Source organism: Ursus maritimus, unplaced genomic scaffold, assembly GCF_017311325.1.
Source record: "Ursus maritimus isolate PB19 unplaced genomic scaffold, ASM1731132v1 scaffold_29, whole genome shotgun sequence".
NCBI lineage: Eukaryota > Metazoa > Chordata > Mammalia > Carnivora > Ursidae > Ursus > Ursus maritimus.
Window position 1 is genome coordinate 20,888,906 of NW_024425452.1, and position 20,685 is coordinate 20,909,590.

Consider the following 20,685-nt stretch of genomic DNA (forward strand, 5'->3'; position numbering starts at 1 on the left):
AAGAAACATAAATAATATTATTAATGACTCATTCATGTGGTAGGGAAAAGTAATCAACTGACAATATTAAACTGTATTTCACTTTGATTGCTGTACCAGATTTTGTATTATTCTTGAAATGATATTTATTTTTAGTTGGCATCTTTTTTTCCTTGTGAAAGTAAAACAGAAGATATTTTTTCCAAGGAGAATGACTTAAGGCGCTAAGGAAATAAGTTCATTGTCAAGATTATAAGATAGAGAGCTTTATAGTTTAATCTGGCCTGTATCAGTCTCTTGTTGTGAAATAGACTGCCTTATTTTTTCCTGTTATTATAGTAATGTGAAGCAAGTTCTTCAAAATTGAGTGAACAGTCCATATAATAGATAAATGGAAACATCATCTGTACTTTTAATTTATAAATTTCATTTATCATTTCATTAATGAAGCTTTTTAAAAGTTTTGATTATGTTTTTTTCAATTGCAGGAGAAAAGTTAAATATATGAATCCCATCTCCTTTCCCCATAGCATTTCCTCATCATAAGGGGTAAATTTTTGGTCAATATGAGTGAAATCACACCACAGTGCCCATTAAAAATAATGGAAATTGCTCATCTAATTTGCCACTGACCAATTGAAAATTTTCCCCATAAGGGTAATGAAATACATAAAACTCACCATAGGAGAGAAACTCAGACCGCATTTCTAGACATTTGGCACCTGAAAAAAAAAAAAGAAAGAAAGAAAGAAAAGAAAGAACAATGATATTTTAAAACCATTTAACTTATAACTTGACTATTTAGGAGATCATTAATAAAACGTTATGCAGATAGCAAAGGAATAAAAGTAAAGTTTGAATCAAAGAACAATGTAGACAAAAAAAGAAATAAATTATCAAACCTAGAAGTGAAAAACAACATAAAATTGCTAAATCATATACATAAGATCATTTATTTTATAATTTCCTTGGCTGGAGCTTTCCAACTTAATGTATTTTTTTTCTTATTCAAAGAATGGAATGTCTAGAATAAAAGTACTGTAAGACATTACCCATACACACAGGGATTGCAGAATTTTAAAAATATGATATAATACTTTAATTTATTTAGAGACAACACAAAAATAATTGCAATTGTTTACAGATTTCATCTTTAAATTCATCTATCTCCAAAAATGAACATTTCCTATTTAGTTTCCTAGCAAAATACAATAAAATATTAAAATGATAAAAACCAGAATTTTAATTGGTTTCCGTTATCTGGAGATGAGTTAAAATTAAGAGTAAGTGGAGCCAGTTTTTTCCTCAAACTTCTCTTAGCTCTCCTTGTCCCTTCTAACTTTTTCCGAAAATTAAAGTACATATATATATGTATATACATATATATAGGTATGTATATACACCTTAAATATACACAGCTTTTTGTGTGTCAATTATACCTCAATAAGGCCTTAAAAAATAAAAAGGAATATATTTGGAGCAAAAATCATCTACATTTTACCTCACTTCATGCATATTATAGCTTAAAAAATGTCAAGGAAGTACAATTTGTTCCACTTTTTATTGACCTTCTGCTCAATTATTGTCATTTATTTTTATTGTTATTGCTAGTATTGAGGGCCTCATGCATTTCCAATGACTCAGCACTTGTTTGTATGTTGACTTCCTCAAATTTCTAAATGTGTGGTATCATTTGAATACTTCTCCTTTGCAACCTCACTGACACAAAATGAGTCCAGAATCTCATCTTGTCGTGCCTATTATATTTGTTAACAGAATTGTCTGTGTGCATGTTGTTTTTCCAACCATCTTTTCCATCAAAATCAATTAACGTTAAAAGCACAGTGTATATCACTGATTCTTTTCTGTTGGAAAAAAATCTTTATTATACATATTACCTACAATTTATGTAAACACATCTCAGTTTGGCCTTCCAATCTATCTTTCAAACTCATTTTCTACTATGAATTCCCATGCACATCCCCACCCTAGGTTTTCCATTTTCTACTAAAATTCATGACTGTTGGAATCCAAGATCCATTCTTTTCCTCATCCTGAGATGTTCTTCCTTTATTTTTCCTCAGAATTATACACATCTTTAATAGCCATGTTAGAAGTTTTATAAAATGCTTTTTAAAGAACTTAGTACTTAAAAAGGGAAAGGCTACTTCAGAGAGTTGAGCTTTTCTGAGCCTATGGAGAACAGAACTGTTTTACGGCACTCAAGAGCATTGCATACCACCATCCACCAACCCCCCAAGGAAGAAATACTGCACGGGCTATCTTATCAATTAAAACTCCAGCTTCATAAATGTTTTTAGCCTTTAGAATATATTCTCCTTTCAGAAATGAAGATTAAAAATTAAAACGTTTTCTTCCTAATTATCATTTAATTTTACCATCCATTACATATGATAATCAAATATAAGATAGTAAGTATAATCGATGCCTTCTCATTCTACCTTTAGTAACTATTTTTATAACTAGAGGCTTTGACTTCCTTACACATGCTTAAGAGATGCCAAGAATATATTTTAATATTAACTAGAACCAACAAAAAATCAAAATAAACTCAATCAGTTTAATTACACTGACTCTACAACCTAATCCAATGGATTTACCATTAAAAAATAAATTTTACCCTGATTAAACATGTGGTACTAACCTGTATCATCAGTCCTATGTGTATGTTCCTTGAGAATAGGTGTGATGTGTGCTACTCATTAATTATACAGTAAGCCAGTTTTGAAAATGAGGAGACAGACGGGAGTGAGAACATATTCTGAATGATAAAAATGTTTTTTCCATCAGTCTAAGAAACAATATAGCATTAGTATCAACCACAACCTTTCCTGGCTTACTATCAATGCATTACCAGTATTGTTAAAGAGTTTCATGGCATATACAATGCGTTTTTATGTGCCCTAAAAGCATTCACTTTGAAGTTATCTTCAAATTATCATGATTATAATACTTCAATGTCAACAAACAAAGCGAGCTATAACAAAATTATTTCATTATTTACAAGTTAACAAGTATATAGATTTATGTATTTATAATAAGTGCATTATAAGTAATATATTAGATCTAATATTTTCTTGTAGTTTTCTTCATTAAAAAGTCATTCTTTAAAAATAATTAATTAAACATCAATTATTTTGCTCATTTTATTCTATGAGGACTAATGGGACTGTGATCCTATAATTTTGTTTCTGAAAGGAACTTTTTATCACCTTGTTACATCATGGGCTATCCTGACTGTATAATAGAGATTATTAAACTCAGTATTTCCTGAGATCACTTACTCTCCAAAAATTTTTCTACACTGCCTTCATCTTGAGAAGTAAAGTATTTCATTCTAAATCCCCTGATGAGTCTCCTTCTTGGGTAAGCATCAACAATTGACACCTCAGTGGTTCTTCTGTTGCCTTGATAAATATTACTTAGTTTCATTGCCAGCATTGGTATCAGAGAACAACTTTTGCAGCATTTGATGCCAGTTTTATTATATTCAGCTGCAACGAAGAACCTCTCAGATTTTTGTGAGTTCTTTACATTGAGTAAGTCTAAGTAAAAAAAAAAAAAAAAAAAAAAAAAAACTTCTTAAACAAGTTTTTGGATTCTAAAACCTTTCTATTCATTTGAACTCTTTTGATATTTAAAAACAGTATCATGGCCTATATTGTCCAAGATTATGACCACAAGCCATATTTGGCAACTTAATTTAAATTTAAAAAACAGATCAAATAAAATTTAAAAATTGGTTCCATGATGACAAAGCCACATTTGAAATGCTTAGTAGTTACATGTGGTTAATGGCTACTATAACACGGCACAGAATGTAAAGCATTTCCATCACTACACACAGTTCTACTGAAGAGAGCAGATAACAGTTAAATGAGAATGTGGAGTGTAAATCTTCTCTTTAGCATCTCCTTACACTTAGATACTCATACTTACCTTCCTTTTTAGTTAATTTTTTTAAAAGAAAAATACCCCCCAATGGGAAACACAGAACAAATGGTAACAAAGATAACAAGCTCCCACATGCAATGAGAATCACTTAAGTGCCTTGTTCCTTGCTACTTATGAAGTCTACAGTTAAATATTTTAAAGAAATTTCACAACATTTTGCCAGTCTCCCAGCTTTCTTACCCAAAGCTGGTATGACTGGCCTTTGCATATGGGCTACAGAATTTTCTTTTCCATGGTCTGTAAACATATCTTCAGCATCTATTTGTCATCAACCTGCTTCTGTACGAAGGAGAGAGAGGGAAAAGCCAGTCCTTACCCACTGCCCTATCTCCAACAGAATACCCCAAGGCTGAACACTAGTAAATCTCAGTAGGAAGTTGTGGTGAAAGAATGAGATGGATTGGGGGTATCTTTGGGAAATCTGATGTTCTAATCCTTTTTCGTCTCCACCAAATGGTAAGGTGTGAGTTTGAGACAGTTTCTGTACTGCTCAATGCCAAGCTGTCAGCTTTAACTACTCAATGCTGTCAGAACACATTTAACCACCACTTCTTCCTAACTCCTCCCACGTCGTTTGTTGCTTCTAATCTGCAATGAAATGGAAAAATAGATAATCCAACTTTTTAAGATTTACAGTGCAAATGGAACTCAGAGTGAAAGCCTCTTAATTGTAGGTTTCTGTGGTTTCATTTAAGTTATTCTATTGCTTTATATACTTTCACATTCCCTCCTATATTCCAGAAAGTTTAAGGTGATGGACCTCTAACCCAGAGTGCAATCCATGCTTTACATTCCATGATATCCAAGCAGATGTCGTTAAAAAAAAAAATCCTTCAAGTCCACAAGGTTCTTAGACTCTGATCTTTTAGAAATATTACTCCAGAATCTCAAATCCTCCTAATTACCAAAGGAGGAAACTAGCCATGAATACCAGTGAACAACTCCTTCATCATATAATCGGTCAATCTGATTCCCCTTTCACTTAATCTTGTTTGACCTACACTGAAAACTAATGATGTAAGTAAAACTGAATTTACAGATATGAACATTCAACCTCAAAGAGACTTCATTGCCCAAAGTCACACACTATAAGGGATGGAACTTGAATTCATATCCAAATTTTTAGTACATTAGGACTTGCATATTTTCATAATCACAATTTGTTTCAGAATAAAATTCTGGGAGAAGCAGGAAGATTAGAAGGAATTTTTATCATGAAACCACATTTTATGTACGTGAATATTCTAGATGAACAAACTTTGTCCCATCAGGTGCCAATGATTTAACTTTTTTTTGATAGAAATTCTTCCAAAAGGCAGAAAGTACATTTCACTTCCTTCCTCAAAGAGGACACAGCACATAATGTAGTCGTTTTCTTGATGACTCATCATCATCATTATGTATCTCCATTCCTCCTCTCTGTTAAAACACTCAGCACATTTCTGCATATGTTTGGGAGTTTCTGTATTCTTCAATGTCAGGCTGTCAGCTGTAACTTCTCAATGCTGTCAGAATGCCTTCAACCAACACCCCTCACTACCACCTCCCACGTCTAATTTGTTGCTTCTAATCTAACTGTAACTTCTAATCTGCAGTAAACTAGAAAAATAGATAACCCAGCTTTTTAAGATTTACAGGCCAAATACAGCTCAGAGATGGGAGGTGGATGGCCGGCTTTAATTTTGGAGGTTCTGTAGTTCCTTTGCATTGCTCATGTTTCATACACTTGTCGTGTTTCACTGTCTTTCAGAAGGTTTAAGATGATGAAAATCTAACCTATAGTAAGATAGAGGTGATTTATGGTCCTGTCCTTATGCAAGGTGTCTGTAGGCATACCACACAGACATTTGTAAAAATATTTTGCAACTGTTATGTCTGTAGCTATTACACTGAACATTATAAAGTGAAGAAAATTGTGTTTAATCTGCCAGTAAACCAGTTAAGAGAGCACAATTTCATTAACCCCATCTCCTGCAATCTAAAATGAATAAAACACCTCTTTGGAATAATATACTTGCCCTGTAATTTAAATTATCTTCCAGATGAGTAAGTCCTCTGACATGAATCTGCCCTTAAAAGCATATGTACTTTAAGAATGACCTATGGATTAAGTCTTCTGGGGAAACTTTCCATGCCAAATTTTCCTTTTCAGAGTCTGCCAAATTTATGTAATTCATGAGCATCTTCTAAAATATCCATTTTATGTCCTTATTTATTCACTTTTACTGGAATATCCAATTAAAAAGTAATTTTAAATTTTCTGTAAAAATTCAAATATTAATGACATAAATAACTTAAAAATGGAAGTGCTATGTATTCCATATTGAAGGGACAATAACACATTATAATATCTTAATTCCTACTTTCTACACACTTAAAACTAAATAGGAATGTTTCTGACTATAATTACAATTTCCCATTTATTTTTGTCTGTTGTATCAGAAAAAAGAGTTTAAAAAAAGCAAAACAAAACACTATACTCCCTTTAAGAAAACATTAAGAATCCACTTGTGCTTATTTATTTAAAAGGAATGGACTTTTCATTTTAATTGAAGTAGTAAAATCTTTTCATAAGGTTGTATCAATTATCATATCAGAAGCTTAGGGAAGACTTACTTTGTATTGGGCCATGATCTCTCTCTTCAGGCCCACAAAATGAGATTTATATAACCAGATTGAAAGGCTCACCCCAAAACGTACTATTCAGATTTAAAATTTGATCACCTACCCTGTTACACAGGGTGAACTAATGGGTAGGTACTTGACCTGGAGGAGGCAATGGTAGAGAAAGGGGGAGGAGTAACAAAAAAAATCAGGGGCCTTTTTTTTTTTTTAAGATTTTATTTATTTATTTGACAGAGAGAGAGACAGCCAGTGAGAGAGGAAACACAAGCAGGGGGAGTGGGAGAGGAAGAAGCAGGCTCCCAGCGGAGGAGCCTGATGTGGGGCTTGATCCCAGGACTCCATCCAGGAATCATGCCCTGAGCCGAAGGCAGACTCTTAACGGCTGAGGCACCCAGGTGGCCCCCAGGATGTCCCTTATCAGTGAGCCAGAACCTGTGATTCCAGAGAAGTCCATCTCAAAACCTCTGTCACCTTCAAGTGGATCTGTTTAATCAGATTGCCGGCCTCACACCTCGCACTGAACCAAGAACGGCTGAAGGTGGCCACTGCACCCCAGCCTTCCCCGGCACTATTTCTGTGTTCACAGAAATATAGAGGAATTCCAGATGACCTACCACAGAAAATGTGCGGTAGAAATTATTGGCCTTTTAAAAAAATCTATTTTTTTTTTTTAACTATTCTCTCTAGCAGGAGAGAATTCACCATAGCAAATTTTCAAAGTAAAGTTGGGCTTAGAGCCTTCTTCCCCAGCATTCAGATCCCCTCCAACTCTGATTGATGTGGAGGTCGATCCCAGAACGCCAGGGTCACGCCCTGAGCCTAAGGCAGACGCTTAAAGACTGAGCCACCCAGGCGCCCCAGGGGCCAGCCATCTATGAAAAGCCTACTGCAAATATTATTCTCAATGGGGAAAAGCTGGAAGCCTTTCCCTTAAGATCAGGAACTCGACAAGGATGCCCACTCTCGCCACTATTATTCAACATAGTACTAGAAGTCCTTGCAACAGCAATCAGACGACAAAAAGGGATCAAAGGTATTCAAATTGGCAAAGAAGAAGTCAAAATGTCTCTCTTTGCAGATGACATGATACTCTATATGGAAAACCCAAAAGAAGCCACTCCCAAACTATTAGAAGTTATAGAGCAATTCAGTAACGTGGCAGGATACAAAATAAATGCTCAGAAATCAGTTGCATTTCTATACACGAATAACGAGACCGAAGAAAGAGAAATTAGGGAATCCATCCCATTTACAATAGCACCAAAAACCATACGTTACCTTGGAATTAACTTAACCAGAGACGTAAAGGACCTATATTCTAGAAACTATAAATCACTCTTGAAAGACATTGAGGAAGACATAAAAAGATGGAAAGATATTCCATGCTCATGGATCGGAAGAATTAATATAGTTAAAATGTCCATGCTACCCAGAGCAATCTACACTTTCAATGCTATCCCGATCAAAATACCAAGGACATTTTTCAAAGAACTGGAACAAACAGTCCTTAAATTTGTATGGAAACAGAAAAGGCCCCGAATCTCCAAGGAACTGTTGAAAAGGAAAAACAAAGCTGGGGGCATCACAATGCCGGATTTCGAGCTGTACTACAAAGCTGTGATCACAAAGACAGCATGGTACTGGCACAAAAACAAGACACACAGACCAATGGAACAGAATAGAGAACCCAGAAATGGACCCTCGGCTCTTTGGGCAACTAATCTTTGATAAAGCAGGAAAAAACATCTGGTGGAAAAAAGACAGTCTCTTCAATAAATGGTGCCTGGAAAATTGGACAGCTACATGCAAAAGAATGAAACTTGACCAATCTCTCATGCCATACACTAAAATAAACTCCAAATGGATGAAAGACCTCGATGTGAGACAGGAATCCATCAAAATTCTAGAGGAGAACATAGGCAGCAACCTCTACGACATCGGCCAAAGCAACCTTTTTCATGACACATCTCCAAAGGCCAGAGAAACAAAAGATAAAATGAACTTATGGGACTTCATCAAGATAAAAAGCTTCTGCACAGCCAAGGAAACAGTCAAAAAAACTAAGAGGCAGCCCACGGAATGGGAAAATATATTTGCAAATGACACTACAGATAAAAGACTGGTATCCAAGATCTACAAAGAACTTCTCAAACTCAATACACGAGAAACAAATAAACAAATCAAAAAATGGGCAGAAGATATGAACAGACACTTTTCCAGGGGCCTTTTAACACCAATCTGAGAGCCACCCTCCCATCTAAAGTTTGTGACTTCTTTTATGTCAGGAAAAGGAAGCTTTTGAGGCAAATAGTATCTCTATGTAGTAGGAAAAAACAAGGAGAATAGAGAGCAGGAGATGTTTAGCTCACTTGTTCTTGTCCTCACTTTATCCATTCACTCTAAAGGACCATTTCACTAACTAGTTATGCCTGTGAAAGACAATGTGTAGGTTCATCACTGTTTAGCACACACAGTCATCAATCAATACTGAATGCATATATAACCAGATTCTTTAAATCAAGGTTGAAGCAAATATTTAGAAGCATCTTAATTGTTAGGCTGTCTATAGGAACATTTGTTTTACATCCCTTCTGTCTATCAGGGCCCAACTTCAGGAACCTGTCCTGGGGTCTCCCTCTTTCTAGGAGCAGCTAACTAAACAACTCTGGAAAAGTTAACATTAAGTCATCAATCAACTCAGTTTCAAGTTCAAGAATAATTTTGACTGAAGCTGAGAAGGAAGGGATAAGGTATGGCAATTTCTTTTGCCATAATGCTCAAGCACACCCACACAAATCAACTCTTTAAAATGAACTTTAAGTATTAATAATTTAGCCCAAATATTCTTCTATTATAGAAGCAGGCAGAAATATACTATGAGCATATAATAAATGAGCACTAACATTCAGTAGCAGTATTTACGTATATTTTATAAATTTGGATAAACTTAATCACCTGTAAATTATTTTGATTTTTTTACTGCTTCTTGGCCTTTGGCTAAGATTAAGTGTAGTATAAACTATTTGGGGTTATTTACATCAGTAACATCTGAATAAGTGGTTCAATGTATTTTTTTATTAAAATGTTTAATTTGACAAAATTTTAGATGACTTTCAAGAGTTACTTACAAGAGTATATGATTAAAACCAGGTTTTTGCTGTCAAGGCTATTATTCAGTGTAATTATTACAAGAGTGATTTGTATGTGCTGTTCTAATTGAATAGACTCAGAGAGATAAGAAGAAGAGAAGGTAGTGCATATGCACTTAAGTCTGCACTGTTTGATGTTTAGGATAGAGATGGTAAATGTGTATGTAGAAAACCAGCGTTTTTAGAGTCTTTTTCCTCTTTTCTTTGTACACATCACTCAACTGTTGCGGGAGGCTATCATATAAACCACACAAAGCATTTAAATCCTAGTGTCTCAAGTTATTGACTGTGAAAAAAAATATTTGCAAACCACATAAAAACAATAGAATTGTATCTAGAATATGTGAAAACTTGTAATTAAAAAAATAATTATAAAATGGGCAAAAGACATGAACAGATATGTGAAAAGGTGTTTAACACCATTAGCCATTAGGGAAAAGCAGAATAAAAACATAAGACATCACTAATCTCCTATCAGAATGACTAAAATTCTTAAAATAGTGATATCATTTGGCAAATGTTGTCAAGAATGCAAAGAAACCAGATCACGCCTATCTTACTAGCAGGAATGCAAAATGGCACAGGCTCTGGAAAAGACTGGAGGTTTTTTATACAACTAAACTGAACATGGGCTTCCCATATGGTACCACAATTATAGTCTTGAACACTTATCCCAGAGAAATGAAAACTTAGTGATCACACAAAAACCTGAACAAGAACGTTTACAGCAGCTTTTATTCATCATAACCAAAAACTGGAAACAACCCAAATGTATTTCAACAGGAGAATAATTAAACCACAGCACATTCATGCCATGAAATGTTACTCAATAATAAAAAAGAATAAGGTACTGATGCATATAAAAACCTGGATAAATGTCAAGGGGATTAAGATGAGTGAAAAAAGCTAATCTCAGAAGGTTACATTTATTTAACATTCTTGAAATGACAAAATTATGGAGATGGAAAAAAGATTCATGGTTCCCAGGGGTTAGGAAAGTAGGTAAGGAAGGAGGGAGCTGTAGCTATAAAAGGATAGCACAAGGGATCCTTGTGATCAAACCGTTCCATATTTTGACTGTGATAATGGTGGGTTGAGTCTACACTTGTGATAAATTTGCATGGAACTTAACACACACATACACACACACACACACACACACACACACACGTGCACATAAAACTGATGAAATCTGAATAAGGTGGTGGATTATGTCAGTGTCAATTTCCTGGTTGTGATTTTGTGTTATTCAGTTCCACAAGATGCTACCATTGGGGGAAACTGGGTAAAGAGTATAATGAATTTCTCAGTATTTTTTCTTAAAATTGCATATGAATCTACACTTCTCTCAAAATAAAAAGTAACAAAAAAAATTAAAATCTTCGTGATCCAGAATTCTAGGTAGTTTCTACCAATTGCCCCGTGTTGGCGCTAAAGATAAAATGTCTTTGCCATCACTGTTCTGGTTGTAGGGACAAATCAATCAGGGCAGGTAAATTGTGAATTATCATGCATGATGCTAATGGTACAGGCTTTGACACTAAACAAAGCTGTGTTTAAAAAATGACAAGAGAAGATTTCCTTATCAACTGTCTAACAGTGGAGAATTCACCCAAGCCCTTTAAGACACAGATTCTTCAACTATAAAACATATAAAACCAAAATAACAATACGTACAGCACTATGTTGCTATGGGTATTGTACAAAATCCATAATATAGAACACATATCTATACACACATATATGTAATTATATAAAACATACATAAAAATTTTAATACTTATTATTTTTATTATTTCTTCCCAAGCCATTTTGTATCAAGGAGTATGTATCACTAGCAAAGTTTTACAGAAGGAGACCCAGTTACCGAGAGAACTCGAAGCCAAATAGATGAAAGGCGAAACCTGGTAATTAGAATGGAAAATAGGAAAGAACACGTTGACAATAAATAACACATTGATAATTCAGGAAAAAAGGTATCAAATATAATTATGAAGATACAAAAGCATCAAGATTGGCCATGCCAAACTACTGGGATACATATTTGTTGCTCTTATCTTTCTTCACCTATGACAAAAACTGATGCACACATACTGGTTCAGGCTGAACATACAGATTAATGTTGAAGGTTCTAGGTGGAACATACAAAAAATATGGTTAAGGGAGCTGACAGGTATGATAAAGTGTCAGTATCACTTTAATATCAAAGAATAAAAATGACCTGTAAGTTTTCCATTATAATAAAAACGCAATATGATATAGATTATAAATTAAGGACATATATGTAAGTACCCCTGTGGATAATAAAGATTAATTGCTATCTCTCATTTTTATATATGCCTTCACTAAGAAAATACTTGCTATGATTTCTTAGATATTTTTAAACTGTAAATAGGTTGGCATTTATATACAGAATGTAAAGTGTTCCCAGGTGTTGCTTAAGCCAGATAGTCTACATGAAGAGCTGAATATTGATTATAAGAAATTCCGAATTCAATTACAACCATATGGTTCACTCTAGAAGTATGGGTACCACAGGCACTTGATTGATAGCACACACATGTCAAGTAAGTGTGAAATTGGTCAAAGAAGTGACAACACACATGCATTAGAATTGTTGTGTCTGGGATTTGGTTTCACTTTGTCATCACCAGGCTTTTCACCTCACCCACTATTTTCCTAGTTTTGGCTTTCCAAGAAATCTAACAATGAATTCCATCTAGTTCCTTACAAAATCTAATAATTGCCCTTACAAAAAGAACCCCTTACTGATATCCTCCCTAGCAATGGTTGTTTGTTTAATTTACTTCTTTGTTTATTTATTCTCTTTTCTTGTATTCAGTGTTGATTCAGACTAATGCCATATTTGCATTATACACTTAACACCAAGGAACACTTAACAGTCTATTTAAGGTGGAATGGTCAAATGAATGATGAAGGATTTTATCTCCTTTACCTCTTACACTAAGAGTGAGACATGATTAGAGCAAATTCTTTGTATTTACATATTTTCTGGTGTCAAATAAACAGATGAGCTGGCAGGTTCTCGCCTCTGAACTAATGCCAAAAATCTGTCTGTTACTTTTTGGGAATCACTGGCTCAAGGAAACCATCATGTGTAATTTGGGTATGATACAATGTCTCTCAAACAATAAGAATACCCACAAAATTCAGAAAGATTCTCTTGATGACAATGGTGGAAAAATACAAAGTCAGTAGCAGGTCAGTTCCTACCTCTGAAAAACTACAGGGATTTTCACAGCAGTGGACACTTAACTAGTTGCTCTCAACATTTTATTAGATAACCTTTGCAATATCTCTGTTCTTCCTTTGTGTTCCGCAAGTTCCCTAGCCCTGGTTCATTTCTATTTACATCTGGCATTGGACCCAGGGCACTTTAACCCCTTTAGATTCATCAGCAAGGGATCTTTGTAATGTTTCTCCTGTCCTATCCACATTCACTTACCCAGAACTTCTCAAATTTTAACCACCTGGAGATATTGGAAAAATTCAGATACACATTCACTAGGTCTGGAATGAGACCTCAGATTCTGAATTTCTTATAGGTCCCCTAGTAATGTCAATGGTCCTGTTCCACAAACCACATTTTTGTTGCAAGAGTGGGGACACTACCTTCCGAACTGATGTTATAATTGCCCGATTAGGGGAAATAACAAACTTTGCTGTGGCAAAATATATTTCAAATTACGAGCATTTCCATTTTTCCATATTTTCACTCTTTACAAGGATGATTGGGTGCTTTGTAAAGTTATTTTTCCTGCTTCCAGGTCACATATTATTAAAATATTTTGTATGAAAACACTTACAAGCTTAAGCAATCATGTATACTCAATGATTAAAATTAAAAAGAAAAATAATATAAAAATTATAATGAAATACAGCACTTTTTCAGTGTTACTGAGGTATAATTGTCAAATGAAATTCTAAGATATTTTATTTTTTTGAATTTTTTGTAAGATATTTTAACTGCACATCTTGATGACTTGATATATACACACATTGTGAAAGGGCTCTTCCCATCTAATTAACACATCCATCATTTCATATAGTTATACATTTTCGTGTATGTGAGAACATTTGATTTCTACTCTTTTAGCAAATTTCCATTGTATGATAATGTTATCAACGATAGTCACCATTTTATACATTAGGTCCTCAGACCTTTTTCATCTAATAGCTGAAAGTTATGGTGCTTGATTTTTATTTCCTCTTAGGGAACATTACTCCACTCATTTTGTTGTGCTATACACATAGTATTTTCAATTAGATGCAATAATTATAAATGCAAATAAAACAAAACAAATATCTTATTGTGTCTTATCGCCACCCTAAAGCATTCAAGAAAAATATCAGCAGATGTTGCCTACCCCTACTGAGGTCCAGGCCTTATGCTGTATTTCTGAAGGGACAGCACCAGGACCTAGGGAAAGAGAGAATTTTCCTTGCCTTGGGCCTTGCTCCAGGATAGCACATCTGACAGGAAGCTGAGAATTTCTTTACATTCCCTGTCATGGGGTAGAACTTTAGATGTCCTTTCAGAAAAGAAAAGGGAGGAAAAATACAGTAGAGCTGTTGCATTCTTCTGGGTTTTTGTTTTGTTTTGTTTTTGTATTTTAGGCAACTGGCAGTTCAAATTTATATCAGATATTATGAAATTTATATTTTTTAAAGCAGGATAAAGGAGTTTTCTTCATCCGCTATTTGTGTTAAAATTCCAAAGCCAATATTTTCCATAGACCTCACTGCACTGTTCTCTTTTATGCATTATACTGTACTTCACAGGTTGATATTTTGCTTTTCCGAATTGCCAGTTCTTTTCCATTTTATAAGTCATTACCATTTCACCTGTCAATTTGTTATTCTTGGAGGTTTTTTTGAGCACAAGAATAACAGGTGCTGGTCTAATTGGAGGTTTCAACTTTAGGAAAAAATTAAAATATTAAAGACATACTAAAAATATAACTTTGGGTAAACTCCACAAGAATCTTCAAATATAATCGCATTAATTAGTGATGGGCTAAATATGTAACATTAAATGTAACGGAAATATACTGATAAATATGCCATTACTCAGAACCAAATCTCACCTGTCCTGAACATTTATTATTTTGGGGGGTATAAAAGCTGTTTAGAGGTGACACAGTAAATTTTATTTTAAAAAAAAACAAAAAAACAAAGTAAAACAAAGCCAATGCAGCCTCCAAAGCTAATTTACTCCCACTTGGATTCTACTTTGGAAGAATGCATTCAAATAATCAATCAATCAATTAATAGGTAGAGTTTCATGCTGCACATTGAACTTTCTCAGCCATCTTAAACTATAGAAGGGGAGATAAGAGGTAGACATAAAAAAATTATTAGATACAACAAGAAAATGTTAAGGGCGTTTAAAGAAACCAAGGTAGATCTGCAGAATTCAAAAGAGGAAGAGATGATTGCTATGTAAAATTGTAAGGAAGGATATCATGAGGCAGAATCTTTTGACTGATTCCCTGAAGGGAACAGAAATACAGATATGTTGGATTAAGGAATGTAAAATTCTGAGCTAAGGACACAGCACAAAAAAGTAGTGCAAAAACATGAAGGTCCATGAAGAGTTCAGGAAACCATGTAAGATATAGGCTGAAGGACACAGGAATATAATGATATGATAATTCTATATTTTTAAGATGAAAGCTGAGAGGAGGGAAGAGAGGAGGAGTACAAGTTTCAGAAGGAAAAGAATGACTCATACTTTCAATTATGCTGAATAAGATAATGCTTTTTATCTTCTTTTCAGCCCCAATTGATGCACATATACATGACTATAAGACTATATCTAAAACGTGCATCAATGATGAATACATCCTATAAAACAGCAAACACAGTTGACAATCTCACAAAAATAAACGCCCAAAACTTTCTTTTTCTTTCCCTTTGGAGTGTGAATAGAAAAATGTAATCATTTATTAGAATACTAAATCTCTCACTTTTTACTCATATCCCACTTATCTTTTGTCAACTGGTCTGCACAGATACTGATAAAAAGAGCCAAGATATAATCTTCTACACAATGTGTGCAACTCTGCCATTTTAATATCATCTTATTTAAAAGTGTAGATAAAAGATTATGCTATATTTTAAAATTTGAATATAAGAATATAAACAGCTGGAAAAAATAACTTAAGATTAGATCATTAAAGTCCTCTCCTTACTGACTAAAAATGTGCTTTCTTAAAAAAGGGGGGGAGTATTAAGCAAGTATGGAATAAATAATCAGTATATAAACATTCTGCAGGAGTTAGGCAAACAGGTGGGATGTTCTTTTTGAAACAGTTAATTTCCTAGACAGATGAGAAAGATCACCTTTCTCTTTTTTTGTAACTGAATAATGAGTCAAATGGAATAATCCCTTGAATTATGCTGTTTTCTTTTTAATTGGTGTATTAGCAGTTATTATGAACAACGCAGGAACAGAAATAGATGAGTTTTATAAAGAAAGTATCAACATAACCACCACCCAAAACATAGACGTACATCTAATAAGACAGGATGGAATGAAGTAGCTCTGCCATCAGACTGACTAAAGTCAGTCTCCTAGCTTCATCACATATGAAGGGTGTGAATTTGAATTTGTAAACCTTTCCAGGCCTTGTTTTCCTTATATATTAAGTGGGATAACAATATTTCTTTCACAGTATTATTGTTATAGCTACTATGTACAAAATATTAGTTTGGTAATTCCAGAGCTAATTTTAAACCCTGATCCTAGCAGGGATAGAAAATTGATGCTCTGAACTATGAAGATAAGTAACAACCATGTTCAACATAGAAAAGCAAGACAAACGCAAAAGGAGAGATCTTAGAACTAATGTGGACATCGCTTCTAGGATTTCTTCCCTAAAGACCTCTTTCATTATTAGTGGCTTGCCACCTACCTAAAATAGGTAATCTGTCATTTATGACCACAATATGGCTTCCCTTCCTTTCTAGAAAGTGTTAACCCTGCTGCATAAAAGTTCATTTTTTTCCCTAAAGACATCATGTGATTCCCTGTCCAAAAGCATTTATTAAAATTTTTCTGTGATTTGGATGACACACTATATTCACTATATTCACTATTCTTCCCCAAGACACAAATATGACCTTAGCTGTGATGTGTTTCTGCATATTTCTATTCTCCCTATAATTATCCTTGTCTGAAAACATATAACATTTTACTCGTCATTTGCCACTAAACCATGTTCTGACGGTGATGTCTGATGAAGTGTTTACTTATATTACTAATTAATTCATTTTTAAACTGGACCAGATTCCTTTTACAGGTTCAAAGGTCATCTTAAGAGATTACTACCAATGAAACACTTTAGACGAATTATTTAACATAACTTTTATCAAATTTTATAAATTATAAAACCACGACCCAGAAAAAAAACTGAGAGACAGACTCAAGGTCATATAATTGTTATTGCTGGGATTTAAACACGTCTATTTGTATCTAAAGCTGATACATTTCCTATTTATCATTGCCTTTTAATAAAAGTAAGATGGAATTTAAATGTGATAATTTGTACTTAAATCATTCAATTTTTGGAAATTTCTTGAAAGGAAAGCATTTGCATGGATCACAACTCTTTAAAGGAAATTTCTCAAAGTTCATGGATACATGTATTTCACACAAAGGACTGCTCTACCAATGCTACCATAGAGGGGAAATATTTGTGTGGTGCATAATTTGACTGACGCTTGGCCAAATGCCAAAGTAAGCGTTACATATTCTGTTTGTTAGGGACATAAAGGAATTGAGGAAGTGAGAAAATAGTACAGCCTTTTCTCCATATATACCAAAAAGGAGATATCTCTACATTTATTTATTTATACTGAGAAGAGAATAAATCCCTAAATCTGTGCTACCCAATATGGCAGCCCCTAGCCACATGTGACTCTTGAGCACTTGAAACATAGCTAAACTAAACTGAGATATATTGTACACACCAGATTATAAAAACTTAGTAGAAATGTATGTAAAATGCTTCACTAATAATTTTAAATTGATTGCATATAGGAATGATATTTTTTATATATTAGAAAAATAAAATATATTAGTAAAATTCACTTCATCTTATTTAAAAAAAATTTGTGACAGTGATGTCCTAAAATTTTTTCCAGATTTCAGTTTTTTCTCCCACAAATATATTTGTTGATTTCTCTGTCATGAGTGCTGCTATAACTCTTTTCATAATTTGCAGCAATAGAGAAAATACTTTTAAGCACAAGCAAATCCCTTTGTATCCAGCAGTTTGAAAATTATCAGAATAATCATTTTCTCTACACCGAAACAGCCATAATAGTTCTAAAATATCTGTGATCATCATCATTACCTCTTGAGCATTATTTGCATTGTTTATCCATACTCAGAAAGATGGCTAGATAGAGAGTTCATAAGATCAGAGCTCCAAAGGCTGCATTACAAAGAGAACTTTCCACTTTCATTGGTTTTGACTGCTAGAGTTTGGGAGAAGACTTAACTATGGTATCCAGCAGAATTAAGTAAGAGTTTTTGTGAAATTCCACCCGGCATGCAAGAGCTTGAAACATAATTCTCTGAAGGCGTTTTCTACCTAAGTAATAAGTCCCCATCAAAACTCTGCATTTAGCACAAGATTATAAACATGCTTTAAAGAAAACTACCCCCCATACCCCACAATTTACCCTTAAACGTATTTTAATGAAGCCTTTAATTTCTGTAGACCTTAATAATTTTAAAACTTTAAACTTTACTTTTTTAAAAGATTTATTTATTTATTTATTTTACAGAGAGAGAGGGAGTATGAGCAAGTGTAAGAGGTGGGAGGGCAGAGGGAGAGGAAGGAGAGAAGCAGACTGTTTGCTGGGCATGGAGCCAGATGAGGGTCTTGATCTCTAGAGCCTGAGATCATGACCTGAGCCAAAATCAAGAGTTGGACGCTTAACGACTGAGCTACCCAGGTGCGCCAAAACTTAAAAACTCTAAAATTTAAAATTCACCAGGTATTTTTGCCTCAAAATAATAAAACCAACTAAATATTAGCAAAATATTCATAATAACAGAAAATACACATTTTCCTTCAAAATTTGTTATAAAACCATGACAGACTCATCACTGAAAATCAAGTTGGCTAAATGTCCCAAATTTTGAATTCTTCAAATATATTTAATTCAAGTTCTCTATCGAGAAAATTTATTTATAGGAAATATGGTAGAAATAAACACGAGAACATCATTATTCTCTGAAAAGTAAAAACAAAAAGAGTAATGGTTTGGAAGAAAACCATGAGAAGAAGAGTAGAATGATCTTTCAATCCCAAGGACAAAAATGATTTGGAAGATGGAGAGGAAGGCAATCAGTTAGATACACTTTCTAACATTTCCCAAGTAAGAGTCAAAGGTAGGCTATATAGTGTCAAGGCTAGCTTTAATTCTTTTAAGAAATACTGCATCACCAATGCTTTTGATGAAACAAAGGACTATATTTTGTGGAAAATAATGCACATCAACTTCTCTAAGCCAAAAAGAGAATTAGGAATCAAACTTTTATACTGAAGGAGTTTTAAGAATTTCTTAATCAAATTATTATGTATTTTGTTATGCTTTTCTTAAATTGTCTTATCTTTCTTACATGTTTTCTATAAATAGATATGATAAAACAATAAAGACCAGCCAATAAATACCAAATAAAAATTCTATTATTAGAAAGCCTGTGTGATAGTTTATTTTTTAAAACATAAAACTAGGCATATATTACCATCAATGAAAACTTCAATTTAATTAATCCAGTGTACTAAAGACAACGTGTAAGTTTATTTTTTCTGTAAAAACAAATTTTTATGTCATGAATTGTTCCATATGCAATCAGTAAAAGAGGAATGTGTGGTAGTTGCTTTCATTCATAAGCCACTGTTCCTAAACTGCTAATCATTTGGGGCCACCAAGAAACAATAATTTAAAGAAGAGAACACTGGAACATCTGAAATAGAAAACAGTAATATTTATCTCACTTTCTTCCCTTAGGGCAGTGAGAATCTAGGCTCTGGCTTTGATTGGTTATTCTTCAGTTTTCCCATGTATTTCTTAAAACATTTCTTATCACTTTAAAATATTTTCCAAAATATGGTAATACTTTTATAAGGATTGCCAATATTTTAATTTGAGTTCTTGTTAAAAAGTTACATAGATGTTAAGTAGTCTTCCTCAGATGCTCTTTTCCTCATGATTTGACATAGCAGAAGGGTTAAAGGATCCCTATGAACCATATAGTTTAGAACTTTAGAAATGATCATGCATGTTGGAATCTTGCAGAACAATCTTAATAATCAGTGGGAAAGGTTATAATTGCTCCATGACCTTTAAAAATATTGTCAAAATATTTAAAACTCTTACTGTCAATTAAAAGTGTAAAAGGAAGTTAAAAAGAAAGTGAAAAAGTGAAAAGTAAAACTGATTTTTATATATATAGTGTAATTTAATAAAGATGAGATGAATGATATCATATACTGGCTCACTGAGAATTGAAGTGTTTTATTTCTATGTAAAAAAGAATACTTTGAACAGTGCTTGCCTTCTTGTAATATAATTTATATGAAGCAAGCACAATTTCTATTGTTTGGAAAATGATACTCCTTTTTGTTTGAATTAGCTTCCAATCGTTTATCTTTTGAGTTTTCAATGTTGTAAAATAACTCCAAGTGTTCTTTAATGCGTTTTTACTAGCACCACTTCTTCTGGGACATTTTTCTCCTTATCATCATGACCACTTTCTTCATTTACATTGGTAAGGTGACTTTTACTAATTTCTCCAGTTGTATATCTAGAGTCTCTTCAAATGGAGACAATGTCAGTATTTCCGTCATTGGCACTTTCTCCTGTAACTTCATTTATGTTTTGTATGAATTTCCCTTCCAGTGTAATTGCTTTTGGG